The 23,845-nt window shown below is 31.5% G+C and overlaps 1 protein-coding gene across 1 annotated transcript in view; it reads right to left on the reverse strand.

Annotated features, from left to right (window-relative positions):
* Positions 1 to 23,845, reverse strand: part of LOC126735622 (nephrin-like) — a 1,136,035-nt gene that overhangs the window by 522,019 nt on the left and 590,171 nt on the right. The window lies entirely within an intron of this gene.

A 23,845-nucleotide genomic window follows, 5' to 3' on the forward strand; every position in this document is an offset into this window, starting at 1 on the left:
GACACTCTGTATAAAAAAAAACTTTTATACAGGCTTTTACTGAAAGATAAAGCGGATACCGTAAACTAACCACATTAAAAATTTAGTTTTTTTAGATTGTACACAGCGGTTGCTATAAGAATTTTACTAAACCCCTTAAAATACTAAAAATACGAATTACGTGGCAACGCCGTGGCGTTACGGCATTACGGCACGCCGAAATGAAATTTGAAAAACGAAGTATTAGTGTAAAGCTCTCGTTGTCCCCAAAAACATAACGCCATTAAATACAGGGTATTCCATTCGAAAAAACTACATATTTTTGTGTAACTTATTTTTGACGCACCCTGTATATGAAAAATTATTTTTAGTTTATTGATATTTATCAACCTTTTAACCACGTCACATAAGTTTTTTCCATTCGGTATAGTTTAGGCGCTATTTTAGCCGTACGCCTTGCTGACGCATCCTGTATATAAACTTTTTTACATGGAACAATAGAACTTTTCTTAATTTTAAAATGAAAGCTAGCATTGCTTACAATGAATAATATTTTTAATTTTGCTTTAGTTTTAATCTACTAAAGACCTTTTTTTTAACAAAATTATCTTTGTAACTAGATGACACGAACCTCTTTTTCACAAATAAAGATAAAATGAAATTACTAATTGGCCACACTATATGATTGGTCCTGACCCTAAAGTGGTAAAAATCTAATGCAATAATATTGTTGGTTATTATTTACCTATATTATATTATACTGCCAAGAAAAATTATATTAATGGTCACCGTAGGAAAAAAACTAATATAAGCTGATTTTTTAAGCAAATAAATCGTTTTTTTTTAATGTAAATTTTTTGAACATGAATAACGACCAATTTTTAAAATGATCTTGTATCAATTGAATTTTATCTGTAAAAAGTGATAGCTTTCAAAATTTCTAACTCAGGGGTATCGTAGTAAATCCGTCACTGATTTTTTTGCTATCGCCAAAGAGTACATATTATATTAAGAGTTAATTATCCTCTTCAGACCCCAGGTATCATAGATGATACGTTGAGATTTCTCAAACAAAGCGCGCATTAATATTTCGCTCGGAACCAGACGTATCATTGGCGATGCCCACTGGCAATGCTGTTTATATTTTATAGTTTGGAGAATGGTGTCCATGTTCTGGGATGTATTTTTATAGGTATTTGCTAGCAAACACAGTAGAAATTAAAGGTCTTATTTCACTAGAAATTCCTTTTATTATGACGACCGGTTTCGCGATTACAATATCATCGCATCATCAGGTCGAGGACTAAAAGTAAAAGACACAATTTACATAGATACTACGCTTATCAAAAATTGGTAAAATGCTAAATAAAATCGAATTTTAAAGCGTACTTACATTGTTAAAAACGAGATTTGTCAAAACAAAACAAAAGCACATATAGAACGGTACAGCTAAAATTAAGCAAGTAAATCTTATCGTAAGATAACAAATAATACACTTAGGTTTAAAACAATAACATCTAAAAAGCACCGTTACAACACAATAGACAAAACGATCTAAAAACTATGATAACCGCCATTCAAACTAATCTGACCAACAGAGTCATCTATATCTAGTTTTCATAATTAAGAAAGAACGTTACAAAGAAATCTATATTTTATATCCTATAACCGAATGGGTACTAGATAGCGGTACCCACAGTAACTTTAAAATATTTTAAAACTGTTAAACAGATGTCTCTACCAGTTTATATTAAGAAAACAACGGGGTTTTTATTAAAATAAATTAACCGGAAAGGGAGGGAAGAGTTATTCAAATAAAATATTAATTAAATTAGTTTCAGGAATGTTAATCTGAATATTAAGAGATTTATCATATTCTTTTTTGAGAGATCTTTTAATCTCGAGTAATTCAAGATTATTTAGATTTATGTTGTCCTGAACTCTATGTAAGATCTTGTAATTATCTAGTAGATTCGATGGGTGACCGGTCTCCATAATATGCTTAGCAAATAATGACTCAGGATTGTTTTGTCTAATGCATCGGTCATGTTCGCTAAACCGAGCTTTAAAACTACGCTTCGTTCTACCTACATAAAAATAACCACACTCACAATATAGCTTATAAATTCCTTTACAAGATAACGGATCCGTTTTGTCTTTATTATTAATCAATAAGTTACCTAATGAATTGCTCGATTTAAAGGCAACCTTAACATTTAAAGAAGTTAGAACTCGTTGGATTTTATAAGAAACTGCTCCTTTGTATGTAAGTGAAATGAACTTATTTACTGGCTGATTACTTAATATTGTTTGATGTGGTATGTAGACATTTTGGAACGCATTACGTAATAGAAATTTATTTTTTATTTTGTCTACTAAATTGGGAGAAAAATTATGAGTTTGGGCAATTTGTTTGATAATATTCAACTCTCTATCCCTGCTTTCAGTTGTTTGAGGAATCTGTAGTGCTCTATTTACATAACTATTTAAAGCTGCTACTTTATGTGAAAAAGGATGGAATGACTCATTGTGTATGATTGTTCCAGTGTGGCTAGGTTTTCTATATATCTCAAAATCATGTTTATTATTTACGTTTTTAATAAGTAAGTCTAAAAAGGTTATGGTTTTATTGATTTCCACTTCTAATGTAAATTTTATTTTTGGATGAATGTTATTAATGAATGATAGAAAATCACTAAGATTTTGTTTATTGCCATTCCATAATAAAATGCAGTCATCTACATATCTATAATAATACAGTATATTAGATAGGTAGGGGTTGTTATTCAAAATATTATTACTTTCGAAGTGATTTATAAATGTATCAGCTAAGAGGGGGGATAATGGAGATCCCATGGCTAGGCCATCCTCTTGTATATAGGTTTCATTATCAAAATTAAAGAAATTTTGTTTTAAGCAAATTTCTAGGATATTTATTATTTCTTGTGTTTCGATATTGGTCAATGTAGAATTAAATAATTTGTTTTTAATAATATCCACTACCTCGAATATAGGAATGTTAGTTAAGAGATTTGTTACATCTAGAGAGATAAAAAAGGCATTTTCAGGGATAATGACATCTTTGATTTTATCTACAAGTTGAATATTATTTTTTATAGTGTAGGGAAAGTGACAATCTATAGTAGTAATTAAGTGATTATTAAGCCATTTAGCTAATTTATATGTTGGAGAGTTAGTGTATGCTACCACCGGTCTTATGGGCATTGAAGCAGGTATATCTGATTTATGAACTTTAAGAAGGCCATAAAGTTTAGGAACATTAGTGTTGTTAGCTGAAAGAAAATATCTTAATTGAGGATTGATTAAATTTGTACAAAATTTTAAGGTGTCATTCACTTTTTTGATAAATGATGGTAATCTTGCACTCTGTTTTCGAAAATTATTTTCTTGGATAAATTGAGTCACTTTAGTGTCATAGTCATTTTTATTTAAGATAACAACACAGTTTCCTTTGTCAGCTTTTGTCAGGGTTAAGTTTGAATTTTGTAATTTATTTTTTATAGATTTAATTAGTGTAGAATTGAAATCACCTTCAGTTTTATTAGGTGCATTTTTAATTGACTTTAACTCAGTTCTTAAAATGTTACTACACTGGGCTCTAATTTGATTTATATTATCTGCTTCTATATTCTGTAGAACCGTTTCAGTTTCCACTGTTAACATTTCTAAATTTTGTAAGGCTTCTTTTTTATTATGGATGACCGGTCTGTATTTCAAACCCCTAGATAAAAGTGCTAATTCTTTATCATTAAAAGTTGTATTAGAAAAGTTAAGACAAGGTTTATGAAATTTATGTATAACATCAAATTGTTCTATCGAAGGTCTGTTGAAAGCAATCTGTTTTTCTTGTTTTAGTTTACTAAGTTTTCTTTGTAAAGATACAATTTTTGTGTTTTTTAAGTGTTGCATTTTACAAGAAATATTTCCTAAAGTATTATTGAGTTCTTGAAAAGATAGCCCTGTTCTTAGTCTATCATAAATACATTTAAGTTGAATGTCTATATTATTAATGATAATATAAATTTTCTAATCTCTTCTCTTATAAAATTACCTCTCAGTGTATTTAATAAGCGGCTGTTCCTGTTAGATAACCTTTGTTGGTTGAGCTTGATATGTATATACTTGGGGGTAAGTTTCCACTTCAAGCACTGGTTGTTGAAGTATATACTTGTATTCTTACATGTCTTTTTTACCATTAGCCTCTCGTAACGTCGAACACAATCTGCCAGACTCGCAGAATTAATAGTTTGGAAAATGGTGTCCATGTTCTGGGAGTAGCGTAGTATCTATGTAAATTGTGTCTTTTACCTTTAGTCCTCGACCTGATAATGCGATGATATTGTAATCGCGAAACCGGTCGTCATAATAAAAGGAATTTCTGGTGAAATAAGACCTTTAATTTCTACTGTGTTTGCTAGCAAATGTTTATATTTTGTTCCGCACGCGATTTTGACATTTTGAGGTTATAATTTTATGCGGTTTGTTTACGTTTGGACTTGTGTTTCTTCGACCATGGTATTAAGTAGAAATAAACGTAAGTATAGAAAAATTTATTATTTTGTTTTGTTTAAAATATAGTTTGTGGCTTGCAGAATTACGATTTAATAAAAAATTGTGAAAAAAGTTAAAATTTCGGACGATTTGGAGAGTTTTAGTTAAGGTATCATTGGTGATACCTTGGGATTCTACCGATTCAGATATATATGATATTATTATTTTTTAGCTGATAAAAACTACTTTTAGTTTTTATTTTTTGATGATAATATTATTGTTTTAGGACTTTTAACACAAAAGGACCTTCAAGATTTAGCAGACAACATTGATTTGAACCATTCGGATATCGGAGAGCTATCATCCGAAGAGGAAGAGAAAAAACTGACACCGCATTTTGCTGAAGATGAAGAAGATCAACCGACTCTTCATCATCAGCCGATGACCTACCTTTGTCCCATTTCCTCCCAACAAGAAAAAAAAGTTGGGGCTGAACTGCTAAGCTAGAGGTACATTCTTTTCCATTTTTGAATGATGCTGCTGATGTAAACAAAGAGTTAGAGTACCCCATCAAATATTTAGAAAAACACATTTCAGACGACTTTTACGAAAATATTGCACTTTACACAAACATGAGAGAAGTAAAGGATAAAGGTCGTTCTTTCGAGACTACTTCTGATAAAATAAAAATGTTTTTTGGAGTGTCGATATTAATGGGAATTTACGGACTTCCAAGAATTCGGAGGTTTTGGTCCAGAGAAATGAGGGTCCCCATGATATCTGATAATATTACCAGAGACCGATACTTTGGTTTGCGCTGTCGTCTGAAACTTGTAGAAGATGACAAGATATCAAGGGAGCAAAGGAGTTAAGATAGGTTTTGGAAAGTAAGGCCAATGCTTGACAGAGTTTTGAAAGGATGTAGACAAAATAAACGTACTGACGCGGCATCAATCGACGAACAGATGATACCATTCCATGGTAAAGTAATAATGCGACAATTTGTGCGTGAAAAAACCTGAAGCAGTAGGCATTAAGAATTTTGTAATGACAACACCAACTGGAATTCCTTTGGATTTTTACTTGTACAAAGGAAAGGGCTCATCACTAGAGTCAGCGCTCTGGTACAGACCAGAGAAGCTTGATAGGTGGCAGAATGGTACTCAAACTAACTGACACTTTACCGGCTGGTGTTTCAGTTTACACTGACAGACTGACAGATATGTTACATCTATTCCACTAATAGATGCATTATTGTCCAGAAAACTAACCCTAACAGGAACCATGATGCTAAATAGGGTTCGAAAAAACGCAATATTTTTAAAAGATAACGATTTAAAAAAATCAGGTAGAGGTTCCCATGACCAGTTGGTAAGACAGGATTCCAACGTCAATTTAGTAAAGTGGTTTGATTCGAAACCTGTACACTTTGCTTCATCATCTACTGGCGTTGAGTCACTAGGAACATGTTCACGTTGGTTCAAAACCAAAAATAAATACATAATAATAAATCAGCCTGCAATAGTAAATGAATACAATTTAAAAATGGGAGAGGTGGATCTACTGGATAGAGTGATTGGAAGTATCATATGCGTGCTTGAACAGACAAATTTATCACTTTTTTGATTTTTCAATTGCTGCTAGCTGGTTAGAATACCGAGAGAATGTTATGTCTTTAAATCATGCAAAGAAAGATATTATGGATTATCTTAATTTTAAACTCTCGCTGGGTAAATCGTTAATTCATTCTGCTAATGAAAGCAAAAATGAAGAAATAATATTGAGGAAAAAGAAGATGAATTACCAACTTCTCGCAAGCAAAGAAAAGTTGAGCCCGTACCAGAAAAGAGAGACAGAAAAAAAGGAAATAAGCATTTACCTACTTTCATGAAGAACCAGCAAAAATCACGATCTAAATGTCGAAAACCTGGCTGTGGAAAATTAACATTTGCAAAATGCACCTCCTGCAATATTTTTCTGTGTTGTAGCGTTGACAGAAATTGTTTTGAGTTATTTCATAACTAATATAATATTTATAATATTTATAGTTATGAAATAACTCAATTAATTAGTTCGATAAAAACCAATAAGTTCGACTTTTATTGGTATTGATATAATCCCAACGTATCATAATGTATGATACGTTATTTTTTTTCCAAAAATATAAAAAAGTAAAACAAAAAAAATTGAAAATTGTTTTATTAACATACTATCTACAAGGATAAAGCAATGTTTTTGTAAATTTCATGTTATAGACTCTTGGGTCTAAAGAGGTTATCATATTCTACTTAAATGTTAACAGATGAAAAACAAGTATTAAAGTAAGTAAACCAGTATTTTCTTATTAGTAGAAGGAAATAAAATAATAAGTTTAGTTTTTAGATCGAATAGTTTAAATTGTAAGTAGTATTATAAAAACTAGCTAATTCAAAATGATTTTTAGTTTATCTTAATTTTTTTAGTGGGTATTTGAAATATTAGGTTTTTATTTTTTGTACAAAAAGTTAGTAATATTTATATTTAAGTCGTAGTGTGTCAGAAGAAAATAAATTAAAAATTAAAGGCAATTTTTTTTTGAAGTAAATAATCGTGGTTGGGTGGGAAGTTGTATAATTTTACTTTTTATATAAAAAAAATGTCTAATGGTGTAAGAATTTAATAAAGTATGCAGTGAGTAGCCACAGGCTATTGCGCATATAGATCACCCTTGGAATATATTTTTGGAAAATCCAGAAATAAGCCTATACGCTTATGGCATTTATTTCCATCTCCACAGAGCTTTTTATAGATCTGATTTTTAGTGACGCCATATCACACACCGCCATATCACACTATACCAAATATGTCTTGCCCATATTATTACCTTATCTTACTAATAGGAATCAAGGCATCTGAATCAGTGGCGGCTCGCGCCCTGTAATCTAAGGTAGGCGACATATTATTATAACAGTGCGCACACCGAGTAGCCCGAGCTCCCCCTCCCCCCGCTTTTTCGGGATTTAAAAAAAAATTGTGGTGCCACGGCCACTTTTCATTAATAATTTACTAAAATTAAGAAAAAAAATAACGTTTTCGAAATCTTTAAAAAAAAAAATTACCTAAAAATAATATTTTTTTTTTAAATTTAGATTTCAATCAACAAAAAAAAAATGCGGAAACAAAAAAAACAAAATAAAACACACCTTTACAAAGATGTATGAATTTAAATTATGATCGTAATTTTTGTGTTATATCCATATTTCATTTAATTTCACTAAATCCTTAGATATATACACTACCTACTGTTATTGACAGATACCTACTATAAGATGCAAAGATGCAGTAAATATTCTTCTATATTATAAACAAATACAAATAAATTAATTTTTATTAACATAGATCTTTTTTACTTACTTACCAAAAATGCATGGCTATTTAATTATGCACCTTTGAGCTTATATAGTTTTCTTCTTTTTAATACTATTTCTAAAAAAGATTAAAGTTGAATACTATATAACTAAAACTAGACTGCCATGAAAAATGTACATTTTTAATATTTTTTACATTTAAGTAAGAAAACAGAATTTGTATTGCGTGCTAAATTTTTTTCCACTTGTGCTAGATTTAGTACAATCGTACTCTAAAATCACCAGCCCTTTCCCCTTTATCGATCGACGAACGAGCGCTTCGAGCGAATTGACGAAGACGGTCGTAGGCGCCCGAATTGTCCGCCTAATAGTGCACTTTTTGTCGCATAGAATAATTTTGTTTCACGTCGGCCGCTGTAAGTTTTGTATAGGAGATTGCTGCCGTAGAGACCATTAAATACAGGCGGTTGGAAATATCGCCTTCCCATATTGTATAATATCGTATTCATTTGATTTTATGAGGCGAGTCGCTTTAGACTAGCTCAGGTTTCACGTAAAGTGGCGATAGATGCATGCGTATTAACATTAGACTAGGAGGTTTATCAGATATTTTATTATTACATTAAAAAGAATGATTATATTATTATGAAAATGTAAATACGTTATTTATTCTCCTAGTTTTTGTACAATTTTATTAGTATTCTGTAGTTAAAATTGATTTGTAGGGTTTCTTTAGGGATCTACTTACGTTTGGTTTATTATTTTTATCTATAGTGTTTAGTTTTTAAGTGGTTCATCTTGTTCGAGAGCCCCATTTTGGCTCCAATTTAGGTTATTTAGGTTATATTATTGTAAATCCCTGTAGTTCTAATTTTCTAGAATTTGTATACTTGCTTGCTTTGACTGTCAGTATTCTCCTAAAATTATTGGTCTCTTTGGGCAAAAACAATGAAGATAATTCTAAATATTTCGAAACTGTTCCATCGGGTTTTAAAAAGGACGCGCTTCGTGACAATTCATTCAATTTTAATTGCTTAGTTACTTTTTACCTTGGAAACAATTAAACGACAGTCAAGGCGAGTTAGGCTAGTGTTTTTGACGTTGACAATAAAAGTGTGTTCCCGAATTTCGTTACAATTTTATATAAATTATAATGGTCATTTTTTTTCAAATTGACAAGTGCATTTTATAAGGTAGGTGGCGCCTACCTTGCCTACCCTGACGAGCCGCCGCTCATCTGAATCAAGCAAGCAATCAATCTCAAAGTAATCCAGTTTCCTCAACATTAAGTTGCAGCAATTTTTTTATACTATTTCATTCATCGCTACTGTGCCGGCGACCAAGAGAGATAACATTGAAAGGTTGACTAATAACGCTAATGTGACATCTGCAATATTAGTATAAATGCTACATAGGGTACTAAATACTAATTATCACAAATTAATACATATAATAAAGGGTCTAGTAAAAAGGCCTGCAGGACACCTCGATCACGTTTAACAAAATCAGAAAGGTACATTCTTTAATCTTTTTTTTTACAAATAAAGGCGCTTAAATTATTTATTTATTTATTTATTTAGCAGTTTATTTCCAACAGGCAAAACCCAGTTACAGGAAAATCTACAATTAATATTTTGAAAGTGTAAACAAGTATTAAATTACTATAAATTAAATAACAAAAAGAAAGAAAAATAAGGAAAACTTAAATTACTATAGTAACATCATGTATATATCAAAATTAAAGGAGATGTAACTTAACATTAGAATGAACAAAGAAAGGGATTCATAGGACAAGGGAAGAGAAAAGGAATTATGGTAACTGTTGGTTTGTCAGAGACAAAACTAGATCCTTTATGGAGTATACAAATATGTCACAGGTTGATGATACCGAATTAAAAATTCTGCATATTTGATATACGGGATCCTTAAACCTAATGTTAGTTCTGGCTCGATCTAAAGCAAAAGTGATATTTGCTCTAGCGGTAAATCGTGGTACATGAAAAAGAATATCGTTTAAGAGAGGAGGAGAATTTATTTGATTATTGACCAACTTCCATAAGAATGTTACAAACTGAATTGTTCTCCTCATGGCCAGAGTTTTCAGATTAAATCTACCCAACATTAGATCATGATCATGTCGCCTAACAGGATATATTCCATCCTCACGAAATATAAGAAACTTTAAAACCCTTCTCTGAACACTCTCGATGTAGCCAACATGGCATTCATACAAAGGACACCACACCAAGGAACCGTATTTCAGTCTTGATCTAACAAAGGAAAAGTACAATAGTTTTATTGAGTTTGAGTTGTTAAAGAGTCGGCTATTTCGAATGACAAAACCCAGAAGTTTCAACGAGGAGGTTACTGTCTGTTCAATATGTGGCACAAATGTGAGCCTATCGTCGAATACAACCCCTAGATCTTTAATAGAAGTACTTCTACAGAGGATTTGATTGTATTAAACAAAACAGGATCCTTGGTTTGGTGAAAGGAGATCACACAGCATTTCCAGATGTTAAGACATAACTGATTTCGACTGCACCACCCCCTAATTAGGTCCAAGTTACTCTGTAAGAACAAGCAGTCCAAGATACTATTGATACACCAGAATATTTTCAGATCATCAGCATAAGCTAGTCTAAGGCAGGAAATCAATTCTATAAGATCATTAATATAAAAGATAAAAAGAAGTGGGCCGAGATTGGACTCCAGAAGTTGAAACAAAGGTATTAGATCTGCAACCTTCCACCTCAACAAACTGTAGACGGTCAATAAGGTATGACGAAAGCAACGAAATTAGCCTTTCTGAGAAGTTTCATTGCTTGTTCAATTTTTCCAGCAGAATGCTAGGATTTATCTGATCGAAAACCTTACTGAAATCAGTATACACCACATCAACCTGACTTTTTCTATCGAGGGCTGAAGAAATAAAATGAGTCACATTACAGAGGTTAGTGATGCACGACCTTTTAGAAATAAAACCGTGCTGATCTATAGAGAGTAGTGATTAAACTTGGGGAAGAATTCTGTTATAAACAATAGTTTCAAAAGTTTTGGAAAAATTGCAATAGGTCGGTAGTTGTCGATTCTGTTTATATCGTCTTTTTTGTGAATTGGTATTACTTTAGCACATATCAAGACGCCTGGAAATTTGCCATTTTTCAAATAAGGTTTAAAATATGACATAAAGACTGACAAACAGAGGACAAACATGCAGTCTTTAGCCACAAAACTTGGAACACCATCCGGACCGGCTGTCAACTTGTTTTTTAGCCTCCGACTAGCAGCAATAATTTCCTCAGTGGTAATTGATGGAAGAATGTCAATGAGGTCTGAGGAATAAGAAGGAGGATAGGTTTCTGCGAGGTCGATTGGATCTTTATAGGCATTCTGAAAAAGTTTGGCAAAAGCTCGCACAATATTTTCTGTTCCTTAAAAGAAATTACCATTGGCATCGCACATGATAGACGGAAGTGAATAGTGACCTTTCTTAGCTCTAACAAAAGACCAAAACGATGAGGGATCAGTGACAATGTTCTCCTCGGCTTGGGTCATAAATGAGTTATAGGCCTCACGTGCTTGAGATTTTACTGTCTGACGAAGCCTGTTGTATCTGGAAATATTAAATTCAGTTGGAGAGATCTATAATCTATAATAGATCTATAATCACGATATGCTTTTTCCTTCTTAAAGATATTAGAAATAATTTGTTTTGAAAACCATACTGGAAATCGCCATCGTCTTCATTGTTTTAAAGGTGCTGAAGCAGCAAAAGCTGAATCAAGTCTTTTGTGAAGTTCCTTGCAAGCGCTGTCAACGTCAGAAGACTGCAAGACGGACAATCAGTCTGCATCAAGCAACAAATTATACATGAGTGGAAAGTCTGCTTTTCTGAAGTTAAACTGCTGTAGATTATTTGAACTTATAGAAGGATTATATTTATGAGGGGAAGCCGATTTAAAAGAAACTGTCAAAGAACAGGATGATGCAAATCTTCGTCAATAAGTGATGATATACTTTTGATGACACGGACGTCGAAATTTGAAAAAACCAAGTCAAGAAGCCTATTATTAACATTTGGAATATTGTTAAACTGCCTCATAAAAACCAAGGATCTCGCATAGGTTGGTCAAAAGCTTGCACTTAACACTGCTAGCTTCGGTTGTCTGATAAGACGGAACATTAAAATCTTCAACAATCATAACGCGTTTTGTGTGGACCAGATCCAGTGACATAATTGTTTCACACAAGGTCTCAAAGTCTCTCTCGGTTGTGCAAGGAGGGACATAGATTATAAATAAATAAAATACAAAATAACCATAAGTGAGCTTACAACCTAAAATATCTATAAGTGGTGTGGAGTTCAGGATGTCTTCCAAGTTAACCATCTCTAGGTGGATGTTGTGAGAAGCTGTGACCAAGCAGCCACCACCACGAGTAGCGGCCACTTTATCCAGCTGTCTGTCAGATCTGAGCACTCTAAATGTTTCTGGACACAATTCAGAGTCGAGAATATCTGGTTGAAGCCACGTTTTGGTGAAGGCACTGATGTCAAAGTCGCACACGGAGATCCCTGTATAAAGCTTATCAGTCTTGGTGCGGAGGCCACGTATCAAAATGTACGTGGCTTTGTTATCAAATGTACGTATTATGGGAGACATAGATTAAAATCTTTATACCTACATATTGAGCATAGAAATTTGCTAGTTCAGTAAACTCGGTTTCTCTGAACTAGTCAAAAACTGTAAAATGTAATATAAAAATAAAACGTTAAGAACATCAACATTTTCAGAAAAATGGAGCCACAGCTTTTTTACATCAATATTTAAATCTGAATTATTGAGTTAACTAATATTTATATATAGATCATTCTTTCAGAGATCCTTTACACTGAAGACAATAGTAATATAGGTGGATAGTTTTTGGCATCTTTTCAATATTAATTTTTTTTGTAAATATGTTTACATTGAATTAATGAAATAATTCATTGCTTGCCATAAGGCGCAATCTTACTGTCATCATATTGCACCATAGCATTAAAATCCTTGCAGTTGCGGATAGAAAAATTCTCCTAACATTGATGTATATTGGTCAGAAATTACAGTCAATGTTTTTTCTTTCTAATGCATGATTTTTTGAGAGAAAAAATTAATATTATTTTTGCATTTAATAAAATACAATTGATAAATGTTCTTGGTATAAAAAATTATCTATATTAAAACAAATTATTGAATATATATTTTTATTAATATAGATAATTGAAATAGAAACTATGTAGCTATGCACTTGTAAGATGCTTGAAAGTGATTAAGTCTTTGAGGTATTTATCCTTACCCCCGACGTTCTTAATAAGCTTTAGAAACCAATGTTGTTTAAAAATCTATACATCCTTTTATATCACGAGTATATTAATAAACTTGTGTAATATTTTGCTTAATACCGTATAAAACTATAAAGAATATTAAGTTAACTTAAGATCAAAGTTCACAAATCTGCTAACTAAACTCTGTATTTTAATTAAATATACTTCGTATTTACGTCCATGCAAATCCTGCAATAAAAGTGTCGGTAAATAAAATTTTTCAATAAAGTCATAAATACATTTAATTAAAATTAATTGGTTGTTATTAAAGCTTAAAACTTTTGAAAAATAGTAATAAAGTTAATTTGTAAAAGGACCTCCTTTTAAAATAATTACTGCACATGTTACACATATGAAGGATGTAATTAAATTTCAGCGAAGGGGTACAACGTTTTCTATTGGCCTGGGGATAAAGGTTGAATGAGGACTGGTAATAAATAATTAACTTGTCTGTCGGATCTAAAATACATAGTACAGATTCTAGCTACCCGACATATTTCAATTAAATTTAGATCTTTTTTGGGTCCGTTTAATATCTCTGCGGGTTAATGATTTCAAATTTGTTATACTCTAATAATATTGAGTAGTTTAGTTACTTAAAAAATCATTTTACAAAGCTGATGATTAAAAAGCTATTTGGAGTGGCTAATTACTCATTTTTAAGTTCCCCAGTTACTGTTATAAATAAACGCATAAATACATGAGCTTTTTTTTATTTTGCGCTAAGCCAATGACATATTATTTCATTAGTTTAGCAGACCATTTAGTCTAGTAGCAGATTTAATCAAGAAAAACAAAAAATTAGTCAGTGGTTATGACGATAGGATTATTAGTAACTTAATTAGAAGATAAATTTTTTTAAAAGTTTCTTAAAAACTTAAAAATTCTACCACATTTCAAAAAGAAGAAAATAAGCAAAGTTTTGGAATCATCTTGAGAAAAAAAGTCTGGGATCTATGAGATTAATTGTAATGATTGTGAAATAAATAGGGCAAATAAGAATATCAATTGATCTTACCTAAACTAAACATGTCTTAAATACTGGCCACTTTATAGTAATAGCTAATTTAGAATCTGTAAAACAGGTAACAATAAGAATTTGTATAACAGATAAAACGAAAATAAGATCATTATATAAATTTTATTAATATTCAAAAAACTATTCTTAATAGGGATATAGGTCCAATCCTTTATAATCAATTGTATAGTTTGGTTACTGTTTAAACTTTATTCAACCATGCTTCGTTGGATGTTACGCTCTATTAATTACGTCTTTAGTATATAAGGACACTTGTAAGAAGTTTTAATCTAGTTCTGACCTTCTCTCGAAGATCCTAACATCGTTAGCGAAACAATTTTCGAGAGTAAAATAGAGTTTTGGTTAGTGGTAGAACTGTTTTGTAATTTGAATAATATACTGGTTTTATTTCTACTATGTTTTTTAACTAATTTACTAGTATTTTAGAATACACAAGTTATCCAATATAAATTTAGTAGTATTGCTAACATCTTGACATTAAGAGATCGTTAAATCATTGAATTTATATACCTGTCTAAAAAAATTATAATATTAGCAAAAATATTTTTTCAACGCAAAGTTTAAATATTATTATAAACTTTACTTGTATTCACATACAGATCGTGTTATCGTGAGCTACGTATTACCCAAAATAATGGCAACACCGCTTGGTTGCGGCTTGCAGGCGGCGGAATTTTTCGTTTTTATTTTTTGAACCGGGAGTCACCAGACCTCACTTTGCTGTGTTACTGCACATTGCATTAATATTTTTTTTAGCGTTATTTTCGTGTTTTTTTCACTATGGCTGTTAATACCCCTTCCGAAAGAGTTCAACTAATTAAATGGTTTTATAGAGGCAATTCCTTCCTCCAATATAGACCGATTCCTTGTGCAAAAACGGTTTTGAATGTGGTTACAAATTTTGAGACATGTTTTTGTCTTCAAGATTGTAAACAATGCCACACAAAACGTCGAGAACCACCTGTTGAAGTGGTCCAAGATATAGAACGGTGGGAAGAAATGGTTTGCAGTACCCTAGAACTTGATTCGATACGGTCCACTAGAAGTGTTGGAGAAGAACTGAGAATGAGCAATTAAACTGTTGCTCGTATCTGGAAAAAATATGGGTACAAATGTTTCAAGTATTCAAAAACTCAGCAAATATTTCCTGAAGACCAGTGGCGAAGAATTGAATTTTGTGAAATTATTATGGAAAAGGCAAATGAAAACGAATATTTTTTAAAAAATATTTTGTTTTCTGATGAATCTTCTTTTCCATTACACGGCAAACACAACCCTTCCATTGTTCGTTATTGGTCTCAGGAAAACGAGTACAGAAGTTTTCAGTTTCGTACCCAGTATCCTCAGAAATTGAATGTTTGGGCAGGTATTTTGGGCGACAACTGATGCTGAAAATGAGACTCAAAGATTTCATGTGGATTCTTCTTAGCCCATAAGTGATTGTTAAGAAAATTTCGTATGCAATGTCTTCCAAAAGTAAACAAAAACAAAATACCATTTAAAAAATTAGGAATTTGAGCGATTTGATGATCCATTGGCAAAAAAATAGATGTCGAAAAAAGTATCTAAGTAGTAGAGCTTGCACACGTTGAATATAAAATGGATGTAAATGATTTTCTTTAAGAATTTCAAATATAGTGAAGAACATTCAATATGCTGGCAATTTTTTGAGTACCTATTAAAGGTGACTCCTCAATTAGCTCTAGAACTACTTCTTTTAGTTGCACCGTTGGTATTTATCGAGGGTGCTCGCAGTCAGCCGTTTGTTTCTTAAACCACAGATTTAACTAGCTAACGCAAGTTCTTGCGTTAGCTAACGTTAAACTTAAACTTAAACGTACCTTTTTCACGCAAACGTTGGTAAAGACGAGCAAATATTATGTGATTGGGTACTCTACGTCCTAGATACAACTCAGAATATAATCTTCGAGCTTGTCGACCATTCCCATTACTTCAGCCATAGATAAAATGCATATCGGAAAGTTCCGCATTTGTAAAATTTTCCATTTTTTTCGATAAAAGAAAAAATTATTACTTATTAATAATAACTAAAAGCTGTATGAATAAATAGTGCAGGAACGTTAATTTGACATTCGCAGTATTCCGTATTTCGCAGATGAATGTTGACATTTTGTATTTAATATTAGATAAATGTTAACAATAGCCTACTAGATAATGTATTAAAGAAATAAAAATATATTTCCATGTATATTTCTATGCCGAATCACCCCTAAGTTTGTCGCATTTAATTACTCACACCCTGTATAATTTTCAGGTAGTGGTATAGACTGTATGAAGTTTTTTTTTTGAAATAATGATAAATTGGTGTCTTTAAATGGCATTATCCAAAGTGTTAGAAAATCTTTAAATAAGTAAATCTCGGTATTTATGTACTTAAGGTAGACAATACATTCTTGGAAAAAGATCATTTTTGAATTTTAGTTGTTTAGCTACTCTATCATTTGCTGACTTCTTTTGAGTAGTTTATCTCTCTCAATCTATCAACTCAATCTAATTTTCTGTAAGTAGGTGCATAACTAAAGTGTGGAGTCAAGCCTAAGTGTACTGGTGTTCTCAACATCCTCTACAGTAATAGATACAGTTACAGATACGGTAAGTAATATACAGGCTGTATCCAAATGCTCCCTCCAATCAATTAAGATAATTCTTTAGAAGGGCGAACTCTACGTCATATTTCAATCTCTAATAAAAATTATTAAACAAATGTTTTATTTTCTAAGTTATAAAATAATAATTTGGCAAATGCATTGATCAAGTTTCCATTAAAATATTTTTTTTTGTATCAAAAAAGTGTTCAAGATTTATTACATCTATTGAGAACTTAGTGGATGTTTGTGTTTATTAGGTAAAGCCATCCAAAAACATTAAAGCATTTTAAATTTCGTTTATAACTAAAACCTTTAAATAAATCATTTCTAATTGATGGCCAATAAAATAATTACATATTATGACTACAAATTTCAGCTCAATCAGTAACTTCTATTCATCATAACATCTCATTTTTGTAGGACGTATAAAGTTAAATAGAAGTAACCACTATTGTACACACAATTCTTAAAAAGTTAATATTAATTAAATGTAATTGTAATTTATACAGGGTGTTCCGACTATTGTGCCAAAATGTAAGGGTCGATAGATCTTATCAAAACAATCGTTTTTAACTTATTAACCCAGAGGCTCATACGCATGCGTTCAGTGGAAATAGCGCATTAAGGTCCGCGCAGTGATAAGTGCAAGTTTAATTAAAAAAACATGTTTTAAATTAAAAGATGTTTAAAATGCTGAACACCCGCTTCAATGCAAGCGTGACAGCGTCGTACCATTTCCTCCTGCGCACATTGAAATTTCTTTAATTTTAATTGTTTGTGTCCCTCCAATCTCTGAATTTTTACAGTCAGTAAACATTTAAAATATTAGTAAACACAAGAATTCGTCAAAAAAACTGCGGCAAATTCATTTGAATAACAAATAATAATTGAACTTAGTAAGATGTCATGTATCGAAACGCAGCCTCATAGTTAAGAAATCAAAGGTTTCTATGCTATTTCTATTAATTTAATGCGTTTATTTATATGACTTATTTTTTTCTTTCTTACGGGCTTATTTATCCACCGATTTAAAAAATAATCATACCAAATTATTGAGAAAAAAACTTTATTTCAAAAGTGGTTATTCCCAATAACGTTCTATTTAAAAAAATTAAGTAAATTCCAAAATTACAGGTTTAGATATTTTAAATATTTATGTGAATGATTTAATTCATAAAATGCAACGAAAACTATTTTTCCTTAATTAAAAATTAAAACATTTAACGCATTCATTTCACCATATTTTCAAATTTAAAAAAATTTATTTTTTTTATAAATATAAAACAAAAAGTAGCAAATGCAGTATTATCATTCTCAGAATATTATTTTCTAACAAAATACATAATAATAGTGTCTTATTTAAGATAAAGAAAGTTAGTGTCACTTCCGGTTAAACAAAAAATTATGAAAAAAAACCGGATATGTTAAAAGTTAGAACCAAATTTCATTTGTTTATCTTGAAGAGTAAAATAGTTATTAAGTGTTCTCTTTTTCCTATGTCACCCAGTAGAGCTGAAAAATCCTCAATCATATTGTAACTTTAGGTACTTTTCAATGTTTAAATAACGCTACCTAATTAAATAATTAGATATAGTATTGTATACGAAATACACACAACCAAACTTATATGGAATCACCTTGTATTAATACGAAATATTTTAGTAAGCTATTTTTTGTTGCAAGCAATAAAAAAGTACAAGTATTTACTCTCAAGGACAGGCAGATTAATAATAAATAATAATGTTTTACCTAGCAGTGTCGATTTTACTGTTTCACTTGCAAGTCGCATCAAATTTATAATTTATTTATTTTTGAAAACTAAACAAGAATGCCATACATTGGGCTATCGGAAGTTCAGAGGGGAAGAATTATTGCTCTGGCAGAACAAGGCATGTCACAAAGGCAGATAGATAGAACGGTGGGGGTTACACAAGGTGTTTCAAAAACATATTCAAGATTTCTGGAATTGGGAACCTTAAAAAACAGACCAAGGAGAAGTCGTGGAAGAGCAACTACTGAAGGGCAGGATCGCTTTTTAGCTCAAATAGCAAGAAGAAATCCCACAACATCTCATCCAGAGCTTCAAAGGCAACTTTTACAAGCTACGGGTGTGAGTGTTTCTGTCGAAACTATTAGAAGAAGACTTCGCGCTCGGGAATTATTTAGCAGAAGACAGTTAAGGGTTCCAGAACTTTCAAAGCAACATAAAATTGACCGTTTAAATTGGTGTTTGGAGCATGAAAATTGGGATATTGAAAATTGGAAAAATGTCTTATGTTCGGATGAAACCAGAATAGGACTACGATCCGATGACCGGCGGATTCGCATTTTAAGAGGTAGAGGGAGACAAGCTAGACTTCGTGCTGCCAAACCTATCCCGAAATACAAAGGAGGTATTGTAATGTTTTGGGGTGGAATTATGATTGGTGAAAGAACTCCTTTAATTCCAATTCGACAAACCCTAACAGGTCAAAGGTATATAGATTTGGTATTGCAACCTGTAGTTAGGCTCTGGTGAGGTGGTTTTGGCATTTTTTTTTATTTATGCAAGATAATGCCCCTTCACATACCAGCAGAGTTGCAAAATGTTTCTTAGAAACGAAAGGTATTGCAGTTTTAGAGTGGCCTTCTTGCTCACCGGATCTTAATCCTATAGAGCACTTATGGGATAAGATAAAAAGAAAGATTAGAGCTCGCCAGAATGCTCCTGGTAACACTGAGCAACTTATTCAAGCGGTTTTAGAGGAATGGACAAATGTTCCCCAAGAAGACATTGACAATTTGATAAATAGCATGCCTCGTCGAATTCGTGCTTGCATCAATGCTAGAGGTGGCAATACTGATTATTAACATTTAATTTTAAATTAACTTTCTTGTTAAATTGTCATATTCAGGAAAATCATTTTTATAGAAATCTACACTTTTTGTTTTTTGTTCTATTATCGTGAAAATTGTAATCAGTTTTATTATTTTTTTTAATAAACTTGGTTTTGAAAAAGTGCCCTTTAATCCTCAATGACTATTTTTTAAAATAAATTCCATTTTGCGAAATTACTGGGTGATTCCATATAAGTTTGGTTGTGTGTATTAATAAAATATTTACCTATAGTTGGTTTAATAATAAATAAAAATGAGGTTAAAAAAGGAGTAATAATCACAAAGAAAACAATGAAAACGAATTTTTTGGAAATAAAGCTTCTTGCTATCGTTAGGTTAGCGGTAAACGTATCACCTATTTCAAAAACATTTTTGGGGAGCTGTCAAACAGCCGCTAAATTAACGTTTACGTCTATGTTAAGCGTCAAAACATATGCATCCTAATGTTGCCACGACGCAATATTAGGTTTGTTCTAGTAGGAAATTTGGGATGGTTTGAAACTAGTTTGATGTATATCACAGTTGCGTATGACCAGACTGAAACCGCGTTGCAAACGGTTCGGATGTATCTTTTTAAGACATGACGACCCTTAGCAACTCAAAACCGTTATGTAATATGTTTGCTGGTTAGGTTTTGTATTGTTTGTTTAGCTTCATGACCAGCAAACCACAAAAAAATTTACGTTTGTTCATAGGCTGATAGCTTGCCATTTCCACTTTCTTCAAATCTATAGCCAATATCTCAAAGCACTTGTCTGCTAACTCAAAAATGCTTAACAAATTACTGGTTATTGAAGTGGTACAGTGACTTAGAGGTAGCCTTCGTTTTTTGGTCTCCTGTGGCCTTGAAACAGGATATCTACTAGTTCATCATCATTCGATACATTAGAATCAAATCCATGATTTGAATTCGAACTTGAAGAGTCTGATGACATTCTGGATTCTCTTAAAACCCGTAATAATAAAAATTAGGATATATTTATATGCATACCCAATATATAATGTAAAATTACACATAATTTTATAGAATTTTTTATACACCTGCCTTTAGATATTTAAATACAGTAGTAAATTAAATACAGTAGTAAATTAACTCTAAAACCTGCTAATACTTTGAAAGCAGCAAAAATCAGATTTCAAATATCCCACGAACGAAACACAATGAAACGTGATCAAATTACAAGATCAAACTTCAAATCCGATATCCATTTCTTATTGATTATCTTAATGACAAACAAAAAAAGAAAACAGAGTCTTGACATATACCTTGCGCATGTCCCAAACCGAAATCCCTAAGAAATTCTACGGACTCCTTTCAGTGGTATTTTCGTTTGCGCAGATTCCGGACCGTTTGTGTACTTCTGCTAGAACAAACCTATTAAATGAGTAGCCTGTGTCCGGCGCGCGGTGATTGGTCGCGAATGTCAAAATCGATCGCGCTGGGCAATCAATATCGATATTATTTCTAACAAAAAGTGCTTGAAACAAGCCAAGCACTTTTTATTCTTTATTTAAGTATATGAGCATATTTTATTTTTACAAAAATTGTACTTTAATATAAATAAGTAAATAAAATATATAAAATATCAATATTTTCTAACTTTCCAATATGAATTCGGATTACTTCATTAATCGACAAAAGTATTATGCTTAGATATTTCTAAATAATTTATATGATGGAAGTCGAAAGTAGCAGAGATTCTAGTTAAGTAGAAGCCCAGGCTTCAAATCACACATACTCAAAGGGAATGTTAAATCTACTTCTCGATTTAATATTTATTCTTTTGCTGTCAGGGTCTTAACCCTGGACCCAAAATGGGATCGTTTCACACTTTATAGGGCTATAGAAGGCGCGTTTTAAATTTGTTTGAATTCGCCTGTTAAAGTTAAAACCTCTTAATCTAAACAATATTCAATAGACTTATAAAGAATTTCCATGTACGGAGTGTCCCAAATCTGAGGGAACATTGAGATCTCGGACACCGTAAAAAGATACAATCCTGGTTAAATTGCATCAAAATTGGGTAACTTAGTGCTTATTAAAATGTGGTTTAAAACATTAAACAAATTCTAATATTTCTGGATATTTTCAATTAATTGGATTTATTCGATAATATAAAAAATTTAAAATATATATTTAAAATATTATATATTATATTATATATATATATATATATATATATATATATATATATATATATATATATATATATATATATATATATTTTCTAAGGGTATTTAAATTCATAGGAAAAAATAAATTAAAATTTTTTTATCTATATAGCCTTGGTGATTTATAATTATTAATACAATATTTAGTCTTTTAGCCATTCTCACCCCTTTTTTCTTATGGACTTAGATATTAGATTTTATTTATGCATGTGAAAGTATTACTATATTATTACAATATTAGCAATAGCTGCAATTTTTTCAGACAATATTGTATTGTATTTTCGTAAATTCTAAGTACCATGTTGTTTAGCCAAAAGTAGCGCCTAGGTACTAAATATTAACTAAATAAAGTAGATCTAAACACATCTCTTGAAGTATCCGCCCTCCAAGATATTAAAAAAATTAATAAATTAAATTTTCGAAACATGTTGCGTTTTATTCTTTATTAATAACCATAGGGTAACAAATAATATTTTAATTTCTTTTCCAAATAAGGTAGAACAATTTAAGAAAACAAATTTGTTGAAAATGAAAAGTTTACAGGAAAAATTATTTGAAGATAAAAATGTAGTAATCACAAAAACCATAACTTTAATAGTCTGCATTATTACGCACCTTCTTTAATTCAATAGACCAACACGTCCCTGCAATCAATTTATTAATAAAGTTCAGTTACGTTTAAAAACAGTTACGTTCATCTCCCGAAGCGTAAAAGGAAGAATATCTCGATTGGATATTCCTCTACTAAGATAATACATGTTCCACGAGATTCGTGTCTGGAGAATTTGGTGGCCGGTTTATTCTCTGGAATTTGGCTTCCTGTAACAAGTTTTCTACCCTTTACGTGCAATGTGGTCTTACATTATCGTCTTGTAAAATTAAATGAAAAATGAAAGTAAGTGGGGTACGGCGATCATAACTTAAGTTTGAGACTTTGGCCAAACTTCTCTTTTTTTAAAGAGTGAATCTTGTAAACAAAAGACGTACAACTACTTTCAAAAAACCAATGCTGGTGCTCAGCAGCTCATTGGAGACGTTTTGCTCTATATATATACAGTGACCGCCTAAAGTTCCGCATAAATTCGATAAAAATTAGATACATGACACCCGTCGATTTTTATTTTAAGTTGCGCATTATTTCACATACATTTTTGTATATAGGATGGAATAAAAAAAAGATATGACGTCATCGGTCATTTTTTTAAATGGAATGCTATATTTTTTGTTGCATTTTTGAAATATAGGTGAAATTCCAAGCAAGTTTCGTATAACATACCTTATCTCAAAACTCAACTGTTTCAGAAATATTTACATTTAACCAACAAGAAAGCAAGTAAGTACGTCTATTTACAAATTAAGATAAAATGGAGGATAAAATGTTATAAACTGTAAAAACTCTTATTAATGTATCAAGTGTATAAACTGATCCCCACTTACTTCTTGGCAGAAAGCAAGACGGTTTACAAACTCATGTAAAACACTATCAATTATTTCGGGTGATATAAGTCTAATTTCATATCTAATTCTATTTTTCAAATCTTTTATGTTGTTTGGCTTCTCAATATAAACTATACTTTTCGGGTATCCCCATAGAAAATAGTCGCAGGGATTTAGGTCTGTTGACCTGGCCGGCCACTCTATTGGCCCTCTTCGTCCTATCCATCTTCCTGAGAACACTGTATCCAAGTAATTACGGACATCTCGAAAGAAATGTGGCGGTGCGCCCTCTTGCTGAAACCACAAATTATCTAATTGAAAGAAGTCGTCCATATTCTCAAAGAGACCCTGATATAAATAAATCAAAGGAGAACAACACAAAGTCTCGGTCTCAAAAAATTCTTTTATTTGTTAAAGTGGCGACACGTGTTTCGCTCCTAAGACCATCATCAGACCTAAAAAATAATGTCAACAAAACCAAATAAAATTACAAAAGACCTTAAAGTAA

The sequence above is a fragment of the Anthonomus grandis genome, chromosome 4 (assembly GCF_022605725.1).
Source record: "Anthonomus grandis grandis chromosome 4, icAntGran1.3, whole genome shotgun sequence".
NCBI classification, from domain to species: Eukaryota; Metazoa; Arthropoda; class Insecta; order Coleoptera; family Curculionidae; genus Anthonomus; species Anthonomus grandis.